Here is a 19,031-nt window from a genome sequence, read left to right on the forward strand (position 1 = left end):
CGCGCCGGAGAAGACGACCGGAGCGGAGCTCCGGCGTCTGTGTTAAATGCTAGGGTTTGCTGACTGTGTGCCGTGTGTGCCATTGCGTGTGAGATTGATTGGTTGAGGATGCTTTGACTGGAGCCATGCAAGTGTGGACTGATGACTGAGCGTGTGACTGTGTTTAATGAAACGCAGCGCTTCATGGATTCAAATATGGACCGTGGATCTTAAGTGTGCGCCAGATCTGATGGCGTGTGTTTTTTCTGGATTTAATTTGAATAATTACATTTCCCTCCATTTTCCATGTTATTTCAATTATTTTGTTCACTTTGTAAAATTCATAAAAAATGAAAAAATAATCCAAATGAGTCCCAATTTTTTTTCATGGTTTTGTATTGATGTCTACTTTTTTATGGTTCTAAATTCATGAATTGTTGATGTCTGGATTTTTATGTGTGAATTTTTTTAATCAACATTGTGCCAAATTGACCTATTGCATTCAATGCATTATGAAATCCTCATTTTTGAGCCATTTGATCCACTCTTTTGCATACATGACATTCATACATGATATGAATTTTTGGTCACTGGTTTGGATTTTTGCTCACATGTTATCATCATTTTTGACACATAGAGAAAAGTGTGACAATTTGTGTCACATTTTTGACATTGAATTGGTGGATTTTTGTTCACATAGCATTTGCATCATCCTGGAATTGATCTTTTCCATGTTGAACATTCATGGCATGAGAAACTTATATGAAAAATCTCAAAGTCATTGCATGCATTTCTGATTTGGTATGAATTTTCTATGTTGGAAGCTCATTTTGTGCATATGTTTGAGGCTTTTTGTAGCATTTGAATGATATTTGGAGTATGGTGGATCTTTGGCCTTGGTGATTAGTGTTTAGGGGTTCATATGGTTCTGTTTGGGGCTTGTCATTTGATTCATCTCATGCCATTGGTTGTTTATGCTTTGTTGTGTTGATTGGATGTACATAAGCTAACTTTGTTGTTTTGTTTCAGGATTGGATACTTAGCATTGGTAATTGGGTTTGTTCTCACCTTGTGAGATGCAAATACATTGAGTACTGACCTATTGTTGTTTTGTAGGGTTTTAATTGATATGGTGAACTCATGAGCTCATTTGAGTGCAAGGGCACTTATGCACTGAATTGTGTAACTGTTAGAGGGTTTCATTGTTTGTCTGCTGGTTTTATGACTGAAGTACTAACTGTTTAGTCTTTGTACAGGTACCTTAGTTGTTTTCTTGCTTTAGCTCTTGCTTGAGCTTTGGATTGTGGTTGATACACCACTCAGGTAGTTAGCTTCTTACTTCATGTAGTCTGAAGTCCTGTCACCTTTTTGACAGGCATTTTGCTGGCAAGTCCTCCTTCAGAGGCTCTGTTTGTTTTTATTTAAAATTGTGCTCAAAGACCTCCAAGAAGAGGCATGTATTATTTGATAAGACCTCCAAGTAAAGAGGCAATTAACGGATAAAAGGGATTAGTAGCCAATCCCCCGTTATTCAGTGTGTCGTTCTTTATGCTCGCACTACGTGCTGATGCTTCTGAACATGTGCCCCAGATCTTTGTCCAAAGTCTGTCAAGTGGAAAAGGATCCCACTTTCTGGATCCCCATGCTTTCTTTGTCATGAGCTCACCCTGGCTAAGGTTAAGAGCATGAGGTCTCATCCTCATTACCGATTTGATCAGCTTCACCCTAATGTTCAATGTTAGTGGTTAAGAGCTATCGATTACCCTTTACACTTTGGCTTGTTTGTCGAGGTTGACATGACCCCTCTTGACTAAAGCCCACCCATTGTTTGAGCCTCTTGTATGGATATAGTGTGTGATGTTTGTTTACTTGTGAGTTAAGTTCTTGTTAGAAACCTCAACTTAGGAATGTTGATTGCATGACAACTATTAGGCTCGAGTCTTAATCTCCCTATTAGTTCGTTGTTTCCTTGGTCACTGGTTAGGAGAGTGTTTTACCCCATGGAACTTTTGATGTGTGTGCTCTTGAACTAGGAGTTTCCATTTGAGCTTAATTGGAGGATCATTACCATGTTCATCCAAGTGGAAGATACAAGATACATTGAGGATCTCTTATGAGACTTGTTTGATTCCTTATACTTTGTGCTTGCTTATTCCAAAGGATGGGAGCTACTTGAATCATCAATATGATCTCAAGAGAGGAACTCCTAGTGTGGTTTCATTTCTTATCCCTCATCTTTTTGTTTTCCTTAGGACTTTGCCCTTCTTCTTCATCTCTCCACTCTAACCCAAGCCAAAACCCTTTTTGTGCAAACATTTAACCTTTGTTTTCAACATTAGAAACCTAAGCCTTATGCTTTTGATTTTCAAACTTTCTTTTCATAACACTCATTTTGAATTGAATCTTTAAGTCAACTTTGACTACTTTTGTATATACTTCTAATTGGTAAATATAACCCATTCAAATTTCCCTTTTGTGGTTCCAATGGCCACTTTCTTAATCAAAATTTTCCATAACCTTTAGCTATTAGGTTTGAGTTATCCTTGTGGTAGATGTAATACTCACCTATATCCTTAGTGATGGACAATGAGTCTTCCATGCTTATTATAGGGTTAACCCCTCACTAGCATGTTGAAGCTATCCTCACATGGTGGATTTGTGGTTTGGTTGAGTTTTCTCCCTTTGATAACAAAAGACCTTAAGGATTTTGGACCAATCAATTCACCAACTCATTTTGAAATTTTTACCCCGAACTACGAGGTTTTGATCCTAATCTTTTTATAAGATGGTACGTAGGCAATGGGTTTATCCATCCAAACACAAAATGTAAATAACTTGTACATTCTCTTCTCATCTCTTCAATCGTGTTTGCACAAATAAAATTTTCACAAGACAAACTACCTTCACAAGTATGAAAAGGGCTCCCTAGGAGTACCTAGGATGTTTTGGGTGCCTAACACCTTCCCATTTCATAACCAACCCCCTTACCCAGATCTCTGTTACTTTTATTAGTTTTTGCTAAAACTATTAGGTTTTTGTTCGCTTTCTAGCCATTCCTTTGGATAAATGGAAGTGCGGTGGCGACTCGACTTGTATGGTTTACCTTGTATTTGGTCAATATCTCCAATGGTAACGAATACCCCGCTATAGAAAAGTGGCGACTCTGTTGGGGAAAAGCCTAGTGGGTTTTGCCAACTTTTCATGCTTGTTGTATTATATTGTTTTGTGACATATTTTTGTGCAATTTGGGATTACTGTATTGTATGTAATGATTGATTTGCTTGATATTAATTCCTTGTATGCTTGGTGATCTTTGTGAGATGAGTTCTATACCCGGACTCGAGTGCACCTAGGATAGGAGAATGGCGTAGTATGGTTTACTTGTGTGGAGTTATTCCTTAGCAAGTTGACTTGCAAGTCCATTCACTTGGTGGAGGTCATGTTGGGATCAATAATGTCGCACAAGTAAGTTGTGGTTAGACATTACTCTTTCCAATATAGACCTTAGAAGCCAAGGACCTTAGTTTACCAAGCCCATCTTGGCCTATTTTTAGGATGTAGTGTGAAAGTCGTTCAAGTGTAAGATTTGATACAATTGTTACGCGATACTACACTCATAAGAGTCTCTCTTGAGAATATTTTTGGAATACGAGTAGTCGCTTCTCCGATAATATCTGAAAGATGGGATGATGACTATGGGAACCTCTTGTAGAACATGTTTGGCAGGTTTAAACCCTAGTACATTCCCTTTGGGTGGTTCTTAACCGAGACTCCATGCTCGTGATTTGCAACAAACCCTTGATTCATGGTTGATCCGTTCATATATTCTTAATATCAATGGAACTTTGGTGTTGATAAGGTGTAAACCATAATCCACAAAAATGGATGATTGATATTAAGGATGATATGATCCATCCCATGACCTTTGTTTGGTGTGCTTTGCTTGATCCTTGAGTGTGATTGTTGCTTTAATGCATTCATGCATCCATTTGCATCCATATCATCAATAATAAAAGAAATTTTCAAGGAACTTAAGGGGTTTATTTGAAAAAATTTTAGACATGGAAAGACAAAGAAGGAATACAAAGAAGTACAGCTTCAGACAGCCAGATTTGAAAGAGTTAAGGAATCTGACATCCTATGTATTAGATCCCTTGGGTTTCAAGGCTCGCTTTGGGAAGCTTCTTCCTCTTCTGACTACTCAGGTGGATGAATGGTTGATGAGCGTATTGGTGCAGTTTTATGATCCCTTGTACTGTTGCTTCACGTTTCCGGACTTCCAGTTTTTGCCTACCCTTGAGGAGTATGCTTATCTCGTGGGTATACCTATTCTAGACCAGTTGCCGTTAAGTGGCTTGGAGAGTTTTCCTACTTCTCAAGAGATAGATGACATGTTGCACATAGATGAATCTCTGATTGGTGCTCATATGACTACCAAAGACGGAATTCAAGGTCTCCCTTCTGAGTTCCTCATTGCTCAAGCTACTGTTTATGGGAAGGCCCTGAGTGAGGATGCCTTTGAAACCATATTTGTACTTCTCATCTATGGGTTGGTATTGTTCCCCAACATCGACAAGTTTGTGGATTTGAACGCTATTAGGATCTTCTCCGCTCTTAATCCCGTTCCGACTCTGTTGGGTGATACCTATTTCTCTTTGCATATGAAGAATGCAAAGGGTGGTGGTGCCATTGTGTGCTGTTTTCCTCTGTTGTATAAGTGGTTTATTTCTCACTTACCTCAGACGGTCGCCTTCAAGGAGAACAAGGGATATCTACGGTGGTCCACGAGACTCGTGTCCCTCACTAATGATGATATCTCTTGGTATAACCGTGTATATGATGGTGTGCAGATTATCGACTCTTGTGGTGAATTCTCCGATGTGCCTCTTCTTGGTACATGTGGTGGGATTAACTACAACCCTGTTTTAGCACGTCGTCAGCTTGGGTTCCCCCTAAAGGATAAACCTAATAAGATTCTGTTAGAGGGTGTGTTATTTCAGGAGGGTAAAGATCCCCAAGGCTTGAAGGGCAGAATGGTTCATGTTTGGCGCAAGGTTCATAAGAAAGGAAGGAAGGAGTTGGGTCCTAAGAATTGTGTTGCTATGGAGCCTTACACTGCCTGGATTAGGAAGAGAGCGTCTGAGTATCTCATGCCTTACGAGTATCCGAGACCTACACCTTTGGTTGTGGCTGGGCCTTCAACCCTCCCTAACCAAGGAGTAGAGGAGTTGCGAGACGAAGACCTATCACGTGCCCGGATCCGTGAAAGGGAAGAGTTGCTTCTGCAGATTAAGGAGAAAGATGCTTTGATAGAGTTCCTCGAGCATCAGGTTATTGATGATCCTAATGATGCATGGACTTCTCTACTTCCTCAGTCTTCTATGTTTTGGAAGAGGAAGTACGATCAACTCGCCAAAGAGAAGGCGGATATGGAGGCAGCCTACGAGAGGGAGGTGAAGAGACTTTGCGCATCCTATTTTCCTGTGTCCCGAGCTTTAGATGATTGTTCCTAGGGATCCATAGGATTATTATTTTCCTTTTCTCTTGTATACGATTGACAATGCTGTATTTCTTTTCCTTGATATTATTTGATGAGATATTTCCATATGTGATAAATAGTTAATATTTCCAAAATTTGCAAATAAAACCCTAGAGTTCCTTTGAAATAAAAACAAATCATATGCACATGCTTTGCATGCATCATATGCATAAGTAGGTTTTGTTCCCGACTTCTGGTCTTGTGGTCTAACTTTGTGTTCTTCATTTATTTTGAAGACAAGCTGACTCACCGGTACTACACTAGAGCCAACTCTTCAAGACTGATGGATCATCTAGAGCAAGAGAACTGTGAACTCAAAGAAGAAGTCGCCAGACTGAGTGCTTTGGTGGAATCATTCCTGGCTGCCCAGATCCAGTCTTCTCCAACACCTTCAACTCCTCCCTAGAGGACAGTCATCTCTGAGATTGTTTCCTCAACTGTGCCTGCAGCCAGTGCATATTTTGCTCCAGCCTCTATGCCAACCGGATTCCCGTGGGGGATGCCTCCTAATTTCATGCCTGAGGGCCCTGCTCCAACTTTTGCTTCTATGTCGGCATCTTGCCCGGTCCTTGCTGTTCCTCCGCCTGTTGTGCATACCATGCCTAGGGTAGACGACACCATCTATCATTCTGAGCCATCTGAAGGCCCAGATGTCCATGAGAAGATGGACGCTATGAACGACCAATTTCTTGAGCTTCCCAAGGAATTGAAGACTCTTGGAGAAAAGGCTCTCCTGGTTAGCCACTTGTCTTCCTTCTTGTACATAGATGCTGAAGATGAAGTTGGAACTCCTTTCCAAGCTTTATATATAGCTGAGCCTATTGAGAAGAGAATTCCTTCATTTACTTCCTATAGAGATGCAAAGTTGGCCATTGAGTGTGGTGCAATTGCTGGTCTAGGAAAAATGATTGAGGTGGAAGACAACAAGTCTCGGGCTGGCATAGGCTTTTCTTCTGGGGTTTTCAATGAGAAAGGGTTGTTCAAGAGTGGAGGTTTTATCCACACTGGTAAGGAGGAAGAAGCTGCTGCTGTTTTGGAAGAAGATACAGAGGATTCTGACAATTTCATCATCCCTGGAGGGGTCTGCAACACTTGGGTCGCTGTGGATATTCCTACAGTTATCCACAAGTCAACGTAATGATCACTTTGTTTAAAAACCCTTCTCCCATGCCAAAAAGAGAAGTGATGACATTGTTGGCAACATAAATACAATGATATTTTCATTCAATAAATTCATGTTAAATGTTTGTTTTTCCAATTATTTTCCCTTTTCGTTTTTGCATGAAATTGGTGATCACATAAAACCCTAAAAATAGAATAAAATCAATCTTTTCATCTGCATAATGATTTGCCTTGTTTGATTTCTAAAAGCTTTTCATATCCAAAATCATTATGCAGGTTGATCAAACCCATTGAACATAATGATCCGACACCATCTCCCAATTTTGAGTTCCCTGTATTTGAGGCAGAGGAAGATGATGTTGAAGAGATTCCTAACGAGATTACCCGTCTACTTGAGCATGAAGAGAAGATCATTCAGCCGCATCTTTAGAATCTGGAAACAGTCAACTTGAGGTCTGAGGATTGTGTGCGAGAAGTGAAGATTGGGGCACTCCTGGAAGAATCTGTTAAGGAGGGGTTGATTGAATTGCTACGAGAATATGTTGATGTCTTCGCCTGGTCATATGAAGACATGCCGGGTCTAGATACAGATATTGTGCAACATTTCCTACCCTTGAAGCCTGAGTGCGTGCCTGTGAAGCAGAAGCTCAGAAGAACTCATCCTGATATGGCAGTGAAGATCAAAGAGGAAGTTCAGAAGCAAATTGATGCGGGGTTTCTGGTGACTTCTACATATCCTCAATAGGTGGCCAATATTGTGCCCGTGCCTAAGAAAGACGGAAAAGTCCGGATGTGTGTGGATTATAGAGATTTGAATAAAGCTAGTCCGAAAGATGATTTCCCTCTACCACATATTGATATGTTGGTAGACAATACAGCTAAATTCAATGTCTTCTCATTTATGGATGGATTATCCGGATATAACCAGATTAAGATGGCACCCGAGGATATGGAGAAGACAACATTCATCACACCTCGGGGAACATTCTGTTATCGAGTGATGCCCTTCGGTTTGAAGAACGCCGGAGCCACGTATCAACGAGCTATGACTACCTTGTTCCATGATATGATGCACAAGGAGATTGAGGTATATGTTGATGATATGATTGCTAAGTCGAGAACGGAAGTGGAACATGTAGAGCACCTGTTGAAGCTTTTTCAGCGTCTGAGGAAGTACAAGCTTCGTCTGAATCCCAACAAGTGTACATTTGGAGTCCGTTCTGGCAAGTTATTGGGCTTTATTGTCAGCGAAAGAGGTATTGAGGTTGATCCTGCAAAGGTCAAAGCAATACAAGAGATGCCTGCGCCCAAAACTGAGAAGCAAGTCCGAGGTTTTCTTGGCCGCTTGAATTATATTTCCAGATTCATATCCCACATGACTGCCACATGTGCGCCGATATTCAAGCTCCTCCGGAAAGATCAGTCTCATGATTGGACCGAGAATTGCCAAAAAGCCTTCGACATTATCAAAGAGTATCTGCCTGAACCTCCAATCCTATCTCCGCCTGTAGAAGGAAGACCTTTGATCATGTATCTGACAGTTCTTGAAGACTCGATGGGTTGTGTACTTGGCCAGCAAGATGAATCAGGAAAGAAAGAGTATGATATTTACTACATAAGTAAGAAGTTCACCGATTGTGAGTCTCGGTACTCAATGCTTGAAAAGACATGTTGTGCTTTGGCTTGGGCCGCTAAGCGTCTACGCCAGTATATGATAAATCATATAACTTGGTTGATATCCAGAATGGATCCAATCAAGTATATATTTGAGAAGCCTGCTTTAACTGGGAGGATTTCCCGTTGGCAGATGTTTTTGTCTGAGTATGATATTGAGTATCGAGCTCAGAAGGCTATTAAAGGTAGTATCTTGGCTGACCACTTGGCACATCAGCCGATGGAGGATTATCAGTCAGTTCAGTATGATTTCCCAGATGAGGAGATTTTGTATTTGAAGATGAAAGATTGGGATGAGCCTACACTCGACGAAGGGCCAGAGCCTGGTTCCAGATGTAGTAAGGTGTTTGATGGCGCTGTAAATCAGTATGGAAATGGTATTGGGGCAGTAATCATTACTCCTCAGGGCACACATATTCCTTTTATAGCAAGGCTAACTTTCAAATGCACGAATAATATGGCTGAGTACGAGGCCTGTATTATGGGATTGGAGGAGTGCATTGATCTTAGGATCAAGCTTCTTGATGTTTATGGTGATTCGGCCCTCGTTGTCAATCAAATCAAGGGTGAATGGGAGACGAATCAGCCTGGTCTTATTCCATATAGGGATTATGCGAGGAGGATTTCAACGTTCTTTACTGAGGTTGACTTCCATCATATTCCTCGAGATGAGAATCGGATGGCAGATGCTCTCGCCACGCTCGCTTCAATGATTGTGGTTAAATATTGGAATGATGTTCCCAATATCACCGTGATGCGCTTGGACAGACCAGCTCATGTATTTGCAGTTGAAGAAGTGAAAGATGATAAGCCTTGGTATTATGATATCAAGTACTTCCTCCAGAATCAGGTTTATCCGCCTGGGGCATCTGTGAAAGATAGGAAGACTTTGAGACGATTGTCAGGCAGTTTCTACCTCAATGGCGAAGTGCTTTATAAGAGAAATTTTGACATGGTTCTTCTCAGATGCGTGGATAGACACGAAGCAGACTTGTTGATGACTGAGGTCCATGAAGGTTCATTTGGTACCCATTCCAATGGACATGCCATGGCTAGAAAGATGTTGAGAGCAGGCTACTATTGGCTGACAATGGAGTCTGACTGCTGCAAATATGTAAAGAAATGCCATAAGTGTCAGATTTATGCGGATAAGATTCATATTCCCCCGACACTTCTGAATGTAATTTCATCACCATGGCCTTTCTCTATGTGGGGAATTGACATAATTGGCATGATTGAGCCGAAAGCGTCCAATGGACACGGGTTTATTCTCGTATCAATTGATTACTTCACTAAGTGGGTTGAAACGGCCTTGTATGCAAATGTGACCAGGCAGGTGGTCGTGAAGTTTATCAAGAATCAACCCACATGCCGTTATGGTGTGCCAGATAAGATCATTACTGATAATGGATCTAACTTGAACAACAAAATGATGAAAGAGCTGTGTAGTGAGTTCAAGATCGCCCATCATAATTCTTCTCCTTACAGACCCAAGATGAATGGGGCTGTTGAAGCTGCTAATAAGAATATCAAGAAAATTATCCAAAAGATGGTTGTCACATACCCAGTAGAGGTGGAGATCCCATCAATGAGAGTCTTGATGGAGGCCAAGTTGACTGATGCTGAATGGGTTCAGAGTCGTTATGACCAGTTGAATTTGATTGAAGAGAAGAGATTGACTGCCATGTGTCATGGTCAGTTGTATCAGCAGAGAATGAAGAAGGCTTTTGATAAGAAGGTCAAGCCTCGTGTGTTTCGAGAGGGTGACCTCGTGCTCAAGAAGGTCTTGTCTTTTGCGCCCGATTCCAGGGGCAAGTGGACTCCAAACTATGAAGGTTGATATGTTGTTAAGAGAGCCTTTTCAGGCGGTGCTTTGATACTTACCACTATGGATGGGGAGGATTTCACTCGTCATGTGAATTCAGATGCAGTCAAGAAATACTTCGCCTAAAAATAAAAATAGAATAGCTCGCTAAGTTGAAAACCAGAAAGGGCGGCTTAGGCAAAAATGAGTGTCTCGGTGGATTGAAAACCCGAAAGGGCGATCCAGGCAAAAGTTAGAGACATGAAAAATGAATATATGCATCTCGCTAGATTGAGTACCTCATCCTGGGGAAATCTAGGCAAAAATTAGGGATTTGGCAAGTAACTGCATCCTGACAAGACTGTGTTCTACAACTGTCATCCATCAAAGATTCTTGGTCATTCGTCGTCAACCAAAGCATCGAATACATCGAATTCATAATTGGTGGAGAAATGGTCATTATGTTCAATGTAGCCCTTTTCCAATATATATCACCAATTTCAAACTTGTAAAAAATCTATGGGGTCTTGCCATTTGAAGGCTACCATTCCATCAAACGAATTTGAGCCTTTTATCCAATTATTTGCACTCTTATTTGCTTCTATTCCAACAAATGTTTTGCATTTTTTAATTGAGAAAATATCATTGTTTTAAATAAATGAATTTTTCATAACTTATTTTTTTAAACAAAGTGAACATTCACAATGACAAAAGGATACTTAGGAGATCCTCAGTGCTCTTGCAAGGGTGGTATGATCCCCAACAGGGTAAGACATTTGTTCATATCCCTGGCATGACTGTACCTTCTTCCTCCGGAGCTCTTTTTATGGTTCATCCCCGAGTGGTATGCTTGTTGAGATGTTCACCACTCTCCCCTTCAGCGGAAGACCGATCTTTTCTCCTCAGCAGGTGTGATCTCCTTGGTGAGTTTGGTACTTGGTGTCGGATCACCAGATTCCTCTTATATCCCTCAGATGGATTCCCCAATAGAGTTGCTTTTGTGGCAGTTTCTGCCTGTGCGATGAACTTTTTCCCCAACCGGATTGATTGATGAATCATCCCCAAGAGATTTTGTGATTTCCTGGTATCTCTGATTCCCCGGCAGATTGGATACTCTCCATTGGAATTTTGGGCTTCCTCCCTTGAGATGTAGTACCGGACGGCTGTGTGCCTTTTCCTTTGGAGTTGTTTGTGTTAGAATGTCTGTTTGTCAGCATTCATCATACATAAATCACACATATGTGCATATAACCTTCAAACATTTGGATATTCATATTGCATTTTTTGCCATATATCTATTGTTTGTTATCCTCTTCTAGTTAGTAATACATTTCCCAAGCAGATGTTGGTGTCTGATCCCTCAATATAGAGTCAGCCCCTTTAAGCAGAAAGTGTTTATCTTTCCTGCCATATTCCCCACTGAGTTATATCCTCGTGGACGACGGTTGTTTCTGCTTCCTCCCAACACATATATTGGGATGGGTTCCCCTATTGAGTTATATCCTCATTAGGATGAGTCTCGATTCAGTTTGCCTTTTTGGTTTGATCCTAAATTGGCCTCTTGTGACTGTCTCTGGTGTTTCCCTGTGGTAAATGAATAATTTCTCAGTAATCAATAATTATTCACCTTATCCTCAGCGGAGTTTGTGGTTTTCTACCCTTATACCAGTAGTTGTAAACCCTATTTTTCCCCCCTTTGCAGAGTTAACCATTTTTGTTCATCCTAGTTGATGACGGTTACTCTTCCGTGGTTTTCTACCCAGTATCCGGTAGATGTAATCCCCTCTTTGACGGTTATCATTATCCAATATTCGGTATTGATATTCCCTCCTTCTTTTGGATAATTGCTCTGATTAAGCAATTTTATCCCCAGCGGGTCCTCTTTCATTTACCGTTTGCCGGTGATGTTTGTTGCTCCCCTTGTTTGGTCATCATTATATACCTAGTTTTGGTATCCCGATGCCTTTCTCTGTCGCTCGATTTATCCTTTATTAACCCAGTAACCGGTTGTGGATAATCTTACATTCGAGTATGTTATCTACGTTCCGACGGTAACAGATAATATATCTCATGCACTCTTTGGTCGAAGCCTTTTGTTCTTCCCCAGTCGAGTAAGATTCGTATCCCTGTTTTGGAATCGAATGTCCATTCCATAATCGAGTTTGCGTTCTGCCCTCTTTTTGGATGATGAGTGTTTTGGGAATATTCCCCAGTTCATGCTTTGGTTTGTCACCTATTATATGCCCAGTAACCGGTATCCCTAGTGTTCCTTCCTTCTGCTCCTTATTATGACTTTGGTCCACTGTGGAGTCAGATTTCCCTGAGTTAAAATATATCTTTTAGGTCTTCCTCATATGATTTGGTTGATTGATATCTCTCACCCTTATACCGGTCTTAGATATTCATTCTTCCCGAGCTTGTTGTTCTCTCACCCTTAGACCGGTGATCAGATCACATGTCTCATTGAGCTTGTTACCCAGTAACCGGTAACACCTCATCCCGCTGCTTCCCCAGGAGAGTCTTTTTAGACATCCCCAGCGAGGTATCTGTTGTGGATCGCCTTTTTCTATGTTGGCATATTCCCCAACACATGCACCTTCGAGTCAGCTCGATGTCCTTCCATTGGGTTTACTCCCTTTGGGATTCTGTTCCCCAAGTTTCAAGTCGTGACCTGCTCACGCATTTTTTTTATTCTTCTTCTTATCCCTATGACGGTCCCAGAGTCTCTATCCCTAGTGAGTGTATTACTCCTATGGATTGTCAATTTCTCCGGATGTCTTTTCTTCTTTGTGGACACATATCCCCACATAGTTTGTCTGTTTTGCATACATACATTTGCATTATGAGGTCTCTTAGGGACCAAAATTTGTCTCTTTGTTATTATTTAAGCCTATTCTACCTCGTCGAGACGAATATTTTAAAATTCACTTCTCCGGCTAGAATGACCTTAAATAGGGGCATCTGTAAGACCCTAATTTTGTCCCTAAGATCCCTCGTGGCATCATAACATTGCATTGCATAGCCTCAAGGATCATTGAGCATCTTGGCTCCCTTTCCCTTTGGGTAGGGATCTCTTGTGAGTGGTTTGAGATCACCAAGCATGCTTGAATTGTATATCATTGCTTTTCTTGTTTTATTTACTAACCAAAAGCATAAAAATATGTCACTAACATCTTTTGTTTGTAACTTAAGCAATCACCAGGTCAAGAGCTTCAAGAAGATCCTTTGTGCAAGAGATGAGGTATTTTCTTGGGAAGAGGATCACATGATTATTATAAGGAGCTTACATGAGCTAGGGTTTCATTTTGAAGTAATTTCACCAAGTGGTAGAGGCTCAAGTTAATCAAGACATTTCAAGGTAATCTGAGGACCAAAAGTCAACTGTGCAGTCAACTGAGGGCTATGAGGTGGGGAAATGAGTTGAGACACCTCAATCATGTTCAAATGGGGTCTATTCATCATTCTAAACATCCATCTTGAAGATTCAAAGGTCATGGCAAAAGTTACTAAAAATGGAAAATGACCTATAATTAAAAGTTTCCAAATTTTGCAAGTTTTGGTCCACTTTCAACTTGACTTGTCAATGTCAAAGAAGTATCAAATGGAATTTTGGTGAACATGAAAGTTGTAGATATTTGTCTCCCCTTTCTAAAAAGTCCTAATTCATGTCCATATGATGAGTGGTGGAGAAGTTATGGTCATTTGATCACAAAGTGTGCATGGAAATTCAAAATGGCATAACTTTTAATACAATGCTCCAAATTGGTTCATTCTTTTGGCAAAATACTTCTCATGTTCAAGACATCTCAAAATGAGCTTTGCCATGCATGGGAAAAGTGTGTATGCTCATTATTTCACACATGTGCAAATTGAAGAAAATCTTCACCATTCATTTTTGGCTTACGATGCAAGCAAAATAATCCTCAAATCATGACCCTTGGATGTTCTTGAGTGGATTGAAGCCATAACATGAGGATGTGCACGTGTATTATGGGCATGTGAGCTCATTTTGCATTTTTGCAAATGGCTTCATATCTCACTAATCATGATTAACCAATGGAAAAGAGGATTAGCATTGTGATTAGCATGGAGTATAAATAGGAAAACCCTAATCATAACTGTAATAACAACCAATTTCAGATCAAAATTCAAGAACTCTCTCAAAATTCTCTCTCTTCGATTTGCATTTTTCTCCACATAAAGCTCAAAGATCTTTGCATATTCATGATCCTCATGCTTCACTGAGCAAGAATCATTCATTGTTTGGAGCAAAAGCATTCTCATGGCAATGGGAGTTGGAAATTGAAGCATAATCAAGAGGTTTTAACTGTTTCTTTTTGCATAAAGCTTCAAAGGAAGCTCATAGGAGATGATCTGGAGCAGTAGAGCTTGAGAGATCGCGTGTACAGAAAACTTCATTCCAAGGTGACTCAAATTTCATCCTCTCCTTTTGCAGATTTTCGGACACAGAACTGTAGATCTCATTGCGTAGGTTATGGATATATGATAAGATTTGAAATTGAGTGAGAATTGAGGATGTTATGTTGACTGGAAGTTTGGATCTACAAAATGTTCCTCTTCGATTTGCCAAACCTAGGAGGAATTAGGATGAACCAATAGGATATTTGGAACCTACGTGGAAAGACGACTAGAACGGTATAGGTTTGGTGAAATTCTGGAAAAAAATTAAGTGGCGCAACCGCGCGTCTCGCCTGAGAAGACGACCAGAGCGGAGCTCTGGCGTCTGTGTTAAATGCTAGGGTTTGCTGACTGTGTCCTGTGTGTGCCATTGTGTGTGAGATTGATTGGTTGAGGATGCTTTGACTGGAGCCATGCAAGCGTGGACTGATGACTGAGCGTGTGACTGTGTTTAATGAAACTCAGCACTTCATGGATTCAAATATGGACCGTGGATCTTAAGTTCGCGCCAGATCTGATGGCGTGTGTTTTTTCTGGATTTAATTTGAATAATTGCATTTCCCTCCATTTTCCATGTTATTTCAATTATTTTGTTCACTTTGTAAAATTCATAAAAAATGCAAAAGTAATCCAAATGAGTCCCAATTTTTTTTTATGGTTTTGTATTGATGTCTACTTTTTTATGGTTCTAAATTAATGAATTGTTGATGTCTGGATTTTTATGTGTGAATTTTTTTAATCAACATTGTGCCAAATTGATTTATTGCATTCAATGCATTGTGAAATCCTCATTTTTGAGCCATTTGATCCATTCTTTTGCATACATGACATTCATACACGATATGAATTTTTGGTCCCTGGTTTGGATTTTTTCTCACATGTTATCATCATTTTTGACACATAGAGAAAAGTGTGACAATTTGTGTCACATTTTTGACATTGAATTGGTGCATTTTTGTTCACATAGCATTTGCATCATTCTGGACTTGATCTTTTGTATGTTGAACATTCATGGCATGAGAAACTTATACAAAAAATCTCAAAGTCATTGCATGCATTTCTGATTTGGTATGAATTTTCTAAGTTGGAAGCTCATTTTGTGCATATTTTTTAGGCTTTTTGAAGCATTTGAATGATATTTGGAGTATGGTGGATCTTTGGCCATGGTGATTGGTGTTTAGGGGTTCATATGGTTCTGTTTGGGGCTTGTGATTTGATTCATCTCATGCCATTGGTTGTTTATGCTTTGTTGTATTGATTGGATGTACATAAGCTAACTTTGTTGTTTTGTTTCAGGATTGGATACTTAGCATTGGTAATTGGATTTGTTCTCACCTTGTGAGATGCAAATACATTGAGTACTGACCTATTGTTGTTTTGTAGGGTTTTAATTGATGTGGTGAACTCATGAGCTCATTTGAGTGCAAGGGCACTTATGCACTGAATTGTGTAACTGTTAGAGGGTTTCACTGTTTGTCTGCTGGTTTTATGACTGGAGTACTAACTGTTTAGTCTTTGTACAGGTACCTTAGTTGCTTGCTTGCTTTAGCTCTTGCTTCAGCTTTGGATTGTGGTTTACACACCACTCAGGTAGTTAGCTTCTTACTTCATGTAGTCTGAAGTCCCGTCACCTTTTTGACAGGCATTTTGCTGGCAAGTCCTCCTTCAGAGGCTCTGATTGTGTTTGTTTAAAATTGTGCTCAAAGACCTCCAAGAAGAGGCATGTGTTATTTGATAAGACCTCCAAGAGAAGAGGCAATTGACGGATAAAAGGGATTAGTAGCCAATCCCCCGTTATTCAAAGTGTCGTTCTTTATGCTCGCACTACGTGATGATGCTTCTGAACATGTGCCCCAGATCTTTGTCCAAAGTCTGTCAAGTGGAAAAGGATCCCACTTTCTGGATCCCCACGCTTTCTTTGTCATGAGCTCACCCTGGCCAGGGTTAAGAGCATGAGGTCTCATCTTAATTACCGATTTGATCAGCTTCACCCTAACGTTCAATTTTAGTGGTTAAGAGCTACCGATTACCCTTTACAGTTTGGCTTGTTTGTCGAGGTTGACATGACCCCTCTTGACTAAAGCCCACCCATTGTTTGAGCCTCTTGTATGGATATAGTGTGTGATGTTTGTTTACTTGTGAGTTAAGTTCTTGTTAGAAACCTCAACTTAGGAATGTTGATTGCATGACAACTATTAGGCTCGAGTCTTAATCTCCCTATTAGTTCGTTGTTTCCTTGGTCTCTGGTTAGTGTCGCATTACGCGAAAAACCGGCGGGAAACAAGAACAATAGAGCCGCCACCGTGCGTTATTTATCCCAAAAGAGGGAAAGGAAACGCTCAGAGTAAACCTGGAAAGAACATGGTCTCGCGACCAAAGAGAATGGGATCGGGAGTCGGTTATGCGAAGGGAAGGTATTAGCACCCCTACGCATCCGTCGTACTCGACGGGATCCACGCACAATAGGAAGGAAAATGGTTGCTAAAAACACTGCTCAAACACACACACACTGGCTGAAAGAGACACAAGAAAACAGACAAGACTGACTCGGCAGGATACCGCATCCTGGGCCTACTTAGTCTATCAGGCATAAACATCAGAGTCGAAGTAGTTCGGACCGGGGAAATGACACATGCTCGCTAGGATATCGCATCCTATGCATACGTATCTCCTTGGACGAAGGAGAATCAGAGCATTCGTAGCTCGGCTGACACGCACACAAACAAAAGCAGGCAAAGGCAAACGTGGAGCCTGAATGCCAATCACTGGACTTACATCAGCATCCGAACCAAAACACACCCACACTGGAACCCGAATGCCACTCGATGGTCTTACATCAGCTTCCAAGCACACAACAACATAACAAGTTAATAGGGAGTCGGGGACTCGAGCCTATAACTGTCAAGCACACACTCAAACAAACAGACAACAAGTTGCTAAGGAGTCAGGCACTCAAGCCTAGCAACTGTCAAACAACTCACACAAAAAGAAAAAAAAAAGCGCCCGGAGAGATCAGCTCATCTCCTGCCTACGTACCTCATCTGGTATGAGGATCAGGGTGACGTAGTTCCCCTACGCAGGGAAAAAGGACTAGCCTAACCAGATAACAGAGGGAGACACAACACTAGGGAGACTACGACTCGAGCCTAGATGTTGTCATGCAAAGTCGTCCCTAAGTTAAGGTTTCTAGCTAACTTGCACAGGAAGCAAGCCTATCCTAAACATGACTTGCACAGGAAGCAAGCCACACCTAACCTAACTTGCACAGGAAGCAAGAAGGGTCTCAATCGCAACGAGGGCGAGAGAAAAGAATTAGTGTTAGTTGTTAGTCAAACTCGACAAGACATCGCATCTCGTGCCTACGTATCTCATCTGGACATGAGAATCAGAGTTGCCGTAGTTCGGCTAAACTATTCCTGTTGGTTTGTGTTTTTTAAGTGGACAACGTCACTGCGCAATCTACCTGATGCTCGACCTTTGGAGACTTACTCATCTGTAGTAGAAGGAGTTAACGTATCCTTAAGAGGGGATAATGTGTTTGTGTTTTAAGAAAGCTCAAGCAAGAAAGGAAGTCCTATATGAAGGAACCGTGCTACCTTAATTGACATGCAAACGAGACTACGCGGAGTCTAACAAACCTAGGGGATACAATCACACCACACAAGCACACACAAGCACATACAGCATAAAATAAACACACCAACAAGGGGCTCAAACATCAAGGCTAGGTTTTAGTCGAGGGGTCATATCAACCTCAACAAACAAACCTCTGGAACTGGGTAGATGTTGCTCTTAACCTTGCCATTGAGGGGCTAAGGTGAAGCAGATGAAAGGTGAGTGAAGATAAGACTTCACAGCTCTTATCCCTGGCCTGGGAGAGCTTAAGACAAGAATGTGTGGGTTCAGAAGGTGGGAACCCTTCTACACATTTAAAACTGACTCAACTGTACGATTGTACAAGATCTTGGGTCTGTATCTGCAATGCATCAACACAGTGGTGTGAGCAAAGCAGATGACACACAGAATAGCAGGGGATAGGTTGCATATCCCTTGGGTTCTGCCAATTGCCTCTTCACTTAGGAGGTCTTTGACTATGTACAGGGACAAATTGTAAACAAACACAAACATTGCCTCTTAAGGAGGACTTCAGACAGTTGCCTGGCCAAGTAATAGGCCAGGTCTTCCAGACTACATGAAGATTAGAAGTATACCTCAATGCAAATTGCTTATACAAGCAAAGCAAAGCAAAAGTTCACAAGGAACTGAGCAACTAAAAGCACCTGAAATAGTCAAACAGACATTAGTATACAACTTCAGACAAAGCAAAAAGAAACAGACATCAACAGTTAATCAGAAGCAAATGAATGTGCAAGGCACAAGGCTTAAGGCATGTGAGCCAAGCCACCTACAAAACAAAACATGTTAAATAATGATATTCAAGCAAGCTCAATCAAAAAGAATTGGTCTCATTGGTCATTTGTTGGTCAACCTGAA

The sequence above is a fragment of the Lathyrus oleraceus genome, chromosome 6 (assembly GCF_024323335.1).
Source record: "Lathyrus oleraceus cultivar Zhongwan6 chromosome 6, CAAS_Psat_ZW6_1.0, whole genome shotgun sequence".
Taxonomy (NCBI): domain Eukaryota; kingdom Viridiplantae; phylum Streptophyta; class Magnoliopsida; order Fabales; family Fabaceae; genus Lathyrus; species Lathyrus oleraceus.